The 9133-nt window shown below is 43.7% G+C and overlaps 1 pseudogene; it reads right to left on the bottom strand.

The window, feature by feature from the left end:
• Nucleotides 1–2792: 2792 nt before the first annotated feature.
• On the bottom strand, nt 2793–4911 carry LOC138753080 (gastrula zinc finger protein XlCGF57.1-like; annotated as a pseudogene).
• Between the last annotated feature and the right edge of the window lie 4222 nt (nt 4912–9133).

Below are 9133 nucleotides of genomic sequence, written 5' to 3'. Positions count from 1 at the left end.
CAAGGGAAAAACCAGATTGGACCAGATTAGAACTAGATAAAATAGGGGAGAAGATACCTGAACATATACTATACAAGTGGGATGATAAATTGGTGCAATGTAGGAATTCACCAGTATTGCACCATCTGCAATATGCAATATGGAAGAAGATTCATATAGAAAGGAATAAAATAAATTATCAACTACCAAAATTAATATTGACGAAAAATCAACTAATCCCTTTCACAATAAATAACCTTTCCTTCAGAGAATGGGAGAGAAAAGGGATCAAAAGAATAGAAAATTGTTTTTCGGGAAATAAATTATTATCTTTTGAACAAATGAAGGACAAATGTAATATAACTCACGGTACAATGTTTGCATACCACCAACTGAAAACTTACTTGAAGGACAAGTTGGGAAACAGTCTGAGATTACCAGAAGGAAGCAATTTTGAATATGTGATTACAGACACAATGATAATTTAAAAATTTATAACAAACATGTACATCAAACTGCAAGAAAAGGAGAACAAGGAAACAAACTGTAAACCTAAACAAAAATGGGAACAAAATCTAAACATAAAGATAAAGAATGAAACATGGGAAAAGCTATGCTCCGGAACTATGAGAAATACAATAAACACGAGGTTACGCATGATACAATATAATTGGTTACACAGGGTATACATCACACCCGAAAAGTTAAATAAATGGGACACAACAGTATCAGACAGATGTTTTTGCTGTAAAAAGGAAATGGGAACAACAATACATGCAATTTGGACATGTGAGAAAGTGGAAACATTTTGGGAAGATCTAAACCAGATATTAAATAAAGTCACAAAAGGCAATATACCAAAAAATCCAGAGATCTTCCTTCTAAGTAATATAAGAAATAAAGAATTTGGACTTGATTTAGATGGAGCACAAAAAAGATTTATTATGATAGCCTTAGCTGTAGCAAAATGTATTATGTCAACCTGGAAATTAGAAGACAACTTGAGAATACAACAATGGTACATAGAAATGAATAAATGTATTCCATTAGAAAAAAGTAACATATAATTTAAGAAATAATATCACAATATTCGAACGAATATGGGAACCATACATGAAATACATCAGAGAAATCCTATCACAGACCTTTACCACCTAAAATGACAGAAGGAAAAGACAACGAAATGAACTGACTCAGTATATAAAACTAAAAAACAAAAATTTCTGTTTATTTTTATTAAGTGACGACATTGTTTAACGGGTTTAATGTATCTTATAGATTGAACTTTAAATAAATGGGATGGGGGTGAGGGAGGGACGGAAGGAAGGGGGGAAAAAGGGGAGAAAATTACACTATATATTCAAGAGAAAAAATGTCTATGCATTTTGGTCAGTATGGTTTATAGTGTGAAAAATAAAAAATTTAAAAAAAAACTCTTAGTGATGGTAGTCATCCATAAAAGAGTACTCTACCATTTGGAATTTAATATGTGAATCAATGACAGCATTTTTCATTTTTGCCAAGTTTAAACATGACATAATATCCCTGAGCCATTGTGCATGTGGAGGTGAAATATTGCCTTTAATTTTCATCAAAATTCCACATCTGGCTGTTAATAAAGAAAAGGATAAAACATGATATTGAATTGAAGTGAGTCTAACATCATCATCACAGAGTATTCCGGAAAGAGCTATTAAAGGGTTAGGTTTCAATTTTAATTTAAAAATAACTAAGAGTTTGAAAAACCTCCTTCCAATTTTTTTCTAAACTGGTGCAGTTCTAGAACATATGAATTAAAGAGGAATCATCTGTTTTATATTTGTCACATCGAGAATTTATATCCAGAAAGAAACAAGTGAATTAATTTTAGACAGAAGTGCTCTATGAACCCCTTTAAATTGGAGCAGACAACACAAAAGGATGTCGTGTTAATCACCTCATTGGACATTAAAACGTCGAAATCTTGCTCCAGCATTCTTAATTTTAATTAACGAGGCTTGTCTTAAATTAGCTACTTTTGTCATAAATAAGAGATATTAAGGCTTTATAAGAAGGTTGTAGTTCAAAAAATGTATCAAGAATATTCACCTTGGGAAATCCAGGAAAATTAGAAATCTGGGACTGAACAAAATGCCTCATTTGTAAATATCTAAAAAGCTTAACTTCAGATAAATTTTACAACCAATTGTTCAAAGGATGCAAAATTGTTGTCAATAAAAAGGTCTTTAAAATATTTCATACTCAATCTATGCCACTCATTAAAAGCTGCGTCTTGCAAAAAAAGGTTGGAAAAGATGACTGTATAATTGGGCTAAACTGAAATCCAAAAGCCCTTTTAAATTGTGCCCATATTTTCAAACTCTGTTTACTGATCAGGTTGTCAATTAATTTATATAAAGAGGGTAGAGAAGACCCAAGAATTGCCAACAAGGAAAGATCCTTTAGTAAAATGTAATCCCATTTCTACCCATGTGGGTATATCAAATTGTAACAAAAGAAATCAAGTGATGTATATTGACTGCCCAATAATAGAATCAAAATTAGGACACACCGAACTAGCATTCCTTTCAGATTTTTGAAGACGGACTTTAATCAACTGGGGTCATTTTCTTTACAAGAAGATAAAATCGAATTTTAAAAAAGTATTTTGGAATAAAAATTGGAATTGTTTGGAAAAGGTCCAAATATTGAGGTAAAATGTTCAGATTAATAGAATTAATATGACCAATCAGAGAAATTGACAAAGGTGACTATCTCGTTAGGGACAATTAACCTGGTTAAATAGTAAAATTTTCCCTAAGAAGATCTGAAGGGCCTCTCGCCAGTGTGAGCACGCTGGTTAGTCAGCAAGTCTGATGATTGATTGAACCCAGAGATGTAATCGGAGCAGATGAATGGCCTCTCGTGGTGTGGATCCGCTGATGGGATTTCAGACTAGAGGTGTGTGTGAATCCCTTGCCACGCTCAGGACAGGTGAAGGGCTTCTCCCTGGTCTGGATCTGTCGGTGGGTCAACAGGTCCGATGATTTACTAAACCCCTTGGCGCAATCATGGCAGATGAAGGGCCACTCGCCCGTGTGAACAAGCCAGTGGGTCAGCAAGTCCGACGATCGGCTGAACCCCTTGCTGCACTCAGGGCAGGTGAAAGACCTCGCCCTGGTGCAGATCTGTTGGTGGGTCTTCAGGTTAGAGGACTGGGTGAAGCCTTTGCCACACTCAGGGCAGGTGAAAGGCCACTTGCCAGTGTGAACAACCCAGTGGGTTAGCAAGTCCAACGATCAACTGAACACCCTTGCCGCACTCAGGGCAGGAGAAGGGCCTCTCCACATTGTGGATCTGCTGGTGGGACTTCAGATGAGATGACTGGGTGAAACCCCTGCCACACTCGGGGCAGGTGAAGGGCCTCTCCCCAGTGTGGCTCCGTCGGTGGGACTTCAGGTTAGACAACTCAGTGAACCCACTACTGCACTCAGTGCAGGTGAAGGGCCACTCCTTGATGTGGATCCACTGGTGGATCTTCACACTAGAGGACTGGGTGAACATCTTGCCACACTCAAGGCAGGTGAAGGTTTTCTCCCCAGTGTAGATCCACCAGTGGGACTTCAGTTTACAGGACTGGTGAACCCCTTGCCACACTCGGGGCAGGTGAAGGGTGTCTCACTAGTGTGAACCTGCTGGTGGGTCAGCAAGTTCAACAATCTACTGAACACCTTGCTGCACTCAAAGCAGGTGAAGGACTTCTTGCCAGTGTGGATACGTCAGTGGGTCTTCAGGATAGAGGAGTGGGTGAACCGCTTGCCACACTCAGGGCAGGTGAAAGGCTTCTCGCCGGTGTCGAGATACCAGTGGGCTACTGGGTGGGAGAACCTAGTGAAGCCCTTTCCATAATCCAAGCAGGTTAACGGCCTCTCTCCCGTTTTGGGCCCGCTGGTGGGCACTCATTTCAGAAGGCAGAGTGGTCCCCTTCGCTCACAGCAGCCAATGACAAGGCTTCAGTTACGATGTGCTCTTGAAGTATCAAATCATCAGTGGAAAGAACACACTGCTCCATGTTCACCCAACTTCTTTCATGTAAAGTCCAGCTAATCCTGAAGCACAAATTTCAGTCTGAAATAGAAAACTGTTCTTCAAGCACTCAGGACAAGAAAAGGGCCTCTCCCTGATGTGGATCTGCCAGTGAGACTTCGGTGAGATTAATGTTAACAGGCAAATATTTGCTCGCTCCTTCAGCGATGTAGAAAATAAATTATTTGTCTTCACTCCTATTTAGTTCATCAAAGCCTCTCAGAGGATGTGCTTGTGTTTCCCTCAGTGACTCTCTCTGAGCAACTGGCCAAAATTCCTTAGTCAGTGATCCTTAACACTCTTATTTGGGGGTGTGAATTTCACTGTGACTTGTAATCTCTTCTCAGAAGTAAAACACGCAAGCATCTCCTCTTCGCTGACGTGACTGGTGCTAATGTTGCCTTTGATTCCCATCCATAACTCTTCTGCTTTTATCACTCTGCAAAACAAGTGTAGCCATTTCATTATTCATAGGAAGGCAACAAGGTAGAACAGGTCACTTTGGTCTCTGTGGTCAGCTATTGGCTGTATTCCCACCTCAGTCAGAAAGATGGGACTTTATAGGCATTAATTGAGTCAAGAAGTTTATTAAATCAGAAAGGTAATGAGAGTTTTGTTAAAGGTCCCAACTTGAAATGTTGGCCTTGGATGCAACCTGACCCACTAACTCCCTGTGGCTTTGCATTATTCACTCAAAATTCCTGCATCTGCAGTTTTTTTCTTCGAGAGAGAGTGTTTTATTGACTGTGAATTAAAATTAGTTCATTGTCTGTTTTTAATCTCTGTCCCAACTGAAGCTGTTTCCTCAATAATGTAGATGTTGGCAAGGTCTGGAAAATCAATCAGCTCCAATCCATCTGCATGCATTTCTTAATTAACTCGGCTGACAGATAGGGAGAGTGCTACAGCCGAGTGGAACCAATGGAATGAAACGAGGAAGTCTGCCGATGCTGAGGTTGAGTGCAACACACAAACCTGCTGGAGAAACTCAGCAGGTCACGCAGCATCCATGGGAAATAGAGGTTAACTTATTCCTTGAAGGGCTCAAGCCCGAAACGACGGTAATAATCTTTATTTGCCTTGGACCCTGCAAGACTGGCTGAATTCTTCTAGCATTTCTGTGTGTTTTTATTACCAACATTTCTGGCCTGAGCACTTTGCTCAGGTATAAGCAAAAAGAGACAGGCATCAGAATAAAAAGGTGGATGGGGGAAGGTCCCACATCGAGGCCACCTGTAAATTGGAGAAACAACACCTTGTATTCTGTCTGGGCCCTCTCCAATCAGACAGCATTCCCACTCCTAGCAGAGAGTTACTCTTTACCCCTCACAAATCAGTGGTTTTTCTCTTCTGCCCTCCCACCTGTGTCCACTTGTGCCCTTCTTCACCATTTTTGCCACCTACTACATGATCCCACCAGTAGACACAAATTGTATTACCCTCTCCTCCCCTCATTGCCTTCCGCAGGGTCCGTTCTGTGACTTCCGCAGGAAGCACTCCCTTCGTGACTCCCTTTTCCACTCCTCCCTCTCCACTAATGGCTCCCTTTCCACCTACCCGTGTGACAGTAAGAGATGCTCCACTTGCACCCACTCCTCCTCCCTCACCACCATTCTGGCTCCCAAACAGTCCTGCCAAGTGAAGCAACATTTCACTTGAGAATGTGCAGGGGTCATCTACTGTACTCCCGCTGTGGTCTCCTCTACATCAGAGAGACTTGTTGCAGATTGGAAAATCTTGTATATTGACTGCCCAGTTGAACATCTTAGCTCTGTCTGTCGCAATAGTGTGGATCTCCCAGTGGCCACTCATTTCAATTCCCAGTCACTAGCTGAGAATGTCAATGGTCTGATGCACAGCCAGACTTAGACCACTCCCAAAATGGAGGATCAACACCTCATCTTCTGTCGGGGCACTCTCCAACCAGATGGTATTAACATTGACTTCTCCATTAACTCCCCTCCCTTTCCTCCTCATTACATTTCCTCCTCATTACCTTCCCCCAGCTTTTTCTCTTGCTCTCCCCTTTTCCACAGAGTCAAAACCAATGATCATTTCTCCTTTTATTATATCCAGTTAAGGCCTTTTGTTGACAGATTCCTCCCCCTGCCATTCTTCAGCCTTTATTCTGACTACTTCTTGTTCTTTGATTATTCATTGAAGAAGGAATAAAGTGATGACAGGCATTGATTGTGTGATAGTCATTTTCCCAAGGCTGAAATTATTGCCACGAGGACCCGGGTTTCAGGTGCTGGGAAGTACGTACATAGTAGTCGTATGTTTTTATGTAGAGAATGGTGGGTGTGTGGAATGGGCTGTTGGTAACAATAGTGGAGAAAGATACAATAGGGTCTTTTCAGAACCTTTTGGATAGGTTCAAGTAGCTTAGAAAAAAAAGAGAGCTATGGGTAAGTCTAGTAATTTCTAGGGAGGAACACGTTCGACACAAAGTTGTGGTCCGAAGTGCTTGTATTGTGCTGTAGGTTTTCTATGTTTCTAAGGGCTCAGGTCCGAAATGTCGGTGATATATCTGTACCTCCTTTGGACACTGTGGCTGAGTTCTCCAGTATTCTGTGTGTTTTTTCCACTTGTGACCTGTACCCTGAGCTCGACCTTCTACCCCACCCCACTCCCTTTTTATTCAGGGCTCTGACTGCTTTTCCTTGTCCCTTGACCAGGAGCCCAAGCCCGAAATGTTCCTCGCCCTTTGACTTCCAGCACGTTTGTGCAGTGCAAAGGGAACTCATGTCCACCTCTTTACCCAGAATGCCCCGCATTCCTGAACCCGCTCTATCAGGCCCAGATGAGTGCCCGGGGACTTGCAGGGCTGCACCCAGGACCTTGCAGGTCTGCGTCCAGGGCTTTGCAGGGCCACCCAAGTGAGTCCTTCCTACCAGGGCCAAGCCATTCACCCGACTGGGTCTCCCACCTCCTGGCGCAACGATCAATTCCCACGGGGAAGCGGGGCCTGAACTGGCCAATGTTAGAAGGCAGCGGCCTCCACTTCCCACCAGCCAGAGAGCAAAGTGGCTACAAACCTCTCGTGGAAGCACAGTGACTGCCCAGGTGCCTGCACAGTGACTGCCCGGGCGCTGCCACTCCTCTGATTGACATCTCTCTTCGCCCTTCCACCCTGCCTGTGGCCATCCTGTACTGTGACGGCTCCCCTCGTGAAGGTGTGTGTGTACTGACGTCACAGGGATGACTAGCGTCCCTGAGTGCCGTTGCCTCAGAAACGGACCAGTCCACGGAGGAGACTGCGGCCTGGGCCTGGGGGAGGGAAGCGGCTAGATGGTCTCGAGTGCTCGGTTCCCGAGGCGCAGGCTCGGCCCTCGTTGGAGCCGCGTTGCCCTGAGCTGTGGAGGAGGGCGAGCGGCAGATGGAGGGAGGATCCAGGGCAGGGATGGAATCCGCTGTCCCAACCTCTCATGCTCCCGATGTGATCTTTGCTAACGGAGTATCTGGGTGGGACAGAGGCCTTTCCACCGTCGGCCTCGTCATGGAGCAGATTAAAAGTCGAATGAAAAGCCATTTCTTCCCTTTTCCTGCAGGCCCAGAAAACCTGTTCTCCCTGGGCAGCTGTTCTACTCCTGCTGCAATTGTGCTACAGCTTCCGTATTTACTGCGCATGTGCGGGGTACCTGGTTGGTTAGTAGGGAGAATATGGAAGGCTGTGGACACATGCTGCAAACTCTTTCCCCCCCCCCCCCCACCACTTCCCAATAATGTAAATACGTTTATCTTGCTCAGTAAAACATTTGTTGTCATTCACTGCATCTACCGACTCTACTCATTATTTTAAGCATAATAATGAACATGGTGTCAGAAATGAAGCCTCACAATGGAAGAAAAACCACATTTGTGAAACCTCAAAATGGCCGGCGTGTTTAAACAGACTGACCAGATGGTGTTCAAAGGAAACGTAGCTGAGAACTGGCGCATATTCGAACAGGAATATTATATTTTTATAGCAGCAGCACACAGTGATAAGCCTGCAAGTACCAGAGCATTCATCTTGTAAAATTTGGCAGGCACAGAACTCATCGAAAGGGAGAGGTCCTTTGTGTGTGAGGGGAGTCTTGTGATCCATGCAGCCAAAATGAGGGAGGATCCTGAATGCCTTAAACGAAAGTTTAGGGAGATGTGTAACCCTCAGAAGAATATAACATTGGGGAGACACAAATTTAATAAAAGGGACCAGAACCCTGGCGAGTCCACGCACTCATACGTGAGCGACCTAAAAATTAAAGCCAAAACCTGTGATTTTGGCACACTTAGTGATGAACTGATTAAAGGCCATGCAGAGTCTGTGACGACCACATAAGAAGGTCACTACTGCGAGAGGGCAACCTAACTTTGAAGAAGGCCATTGCAACGTTCCTTACCTATGAAACTACTGAGAAGAACAGCAGAAAACTGACTGCTTCACAGCACCCTAACTCAAGTATTGACATGGTACAAGCCGGACTGGTGAACAGACAGTGGCCAGAGGATCGACAAGGATACTCAGTTCCCCAGACAGGCCGCACCATGCCCCAGGATTGGGTGTGGCAACTGTGGAGGAGACCACTTTCTGAAACGGGAGATGTGCCCGGCATATGGCCAGCAGTGTTGAAACTGCGGCAGATGAAACCACAATAACAGGTGTTGTAGGTCCAGGCAGCATGCCTCTGTATGGAATGGACCCAGGAGGGCAGTCAATCTACTGGAGCCAGGGTGACCCAGATGACGAATACCAGGTCGATGGAGTGTCAACAGGAATGATGGCCCACATTAATAATGAGGCATTTGTGTCCATGGAGGTAAATGGCAAAATGGCCGAGATGAAAATAGACACTGGTGCAAAGTGTAACCTCATGCCAGTGAAAACTTTCCAACAACTAAAAGACAAGGAAAGAGTAAAACCATGTGCCAAATCTACAAGCTTAGTTGTTTATGGAAGGAGTAAAAACCCTACCACTGATACTGTACAGTTGCGATGCCGGATACTAGGGAATTATTATGTGCTACCTTTCTTTATAGTGGAGAAGGATATCAAGCCTCTGTTTGGCCTCACTGTGTGCATGGACATGGGACTCATTTACTTTGG

This window comes from Narcine bancroftii, chromosome 2 (genome assembly GCF_036971445.1).
Source record: "Narcine bancroftii isolate sNarBan1 chromosome 2, sNarBan1.hap1, whole genome shotgun sequence".
Classification (NCBI taxonomy): Eukaryota; Metazoa; Chordata; class Chondrichthyes; order Torpediniformes; family Narcinidae; genus Narcine; species Narcine bancroftii.
Note: the sequence above shows the minus strand (reverse complement) of the source record. Positions and strands in the feature narration are given on the sequence as shown.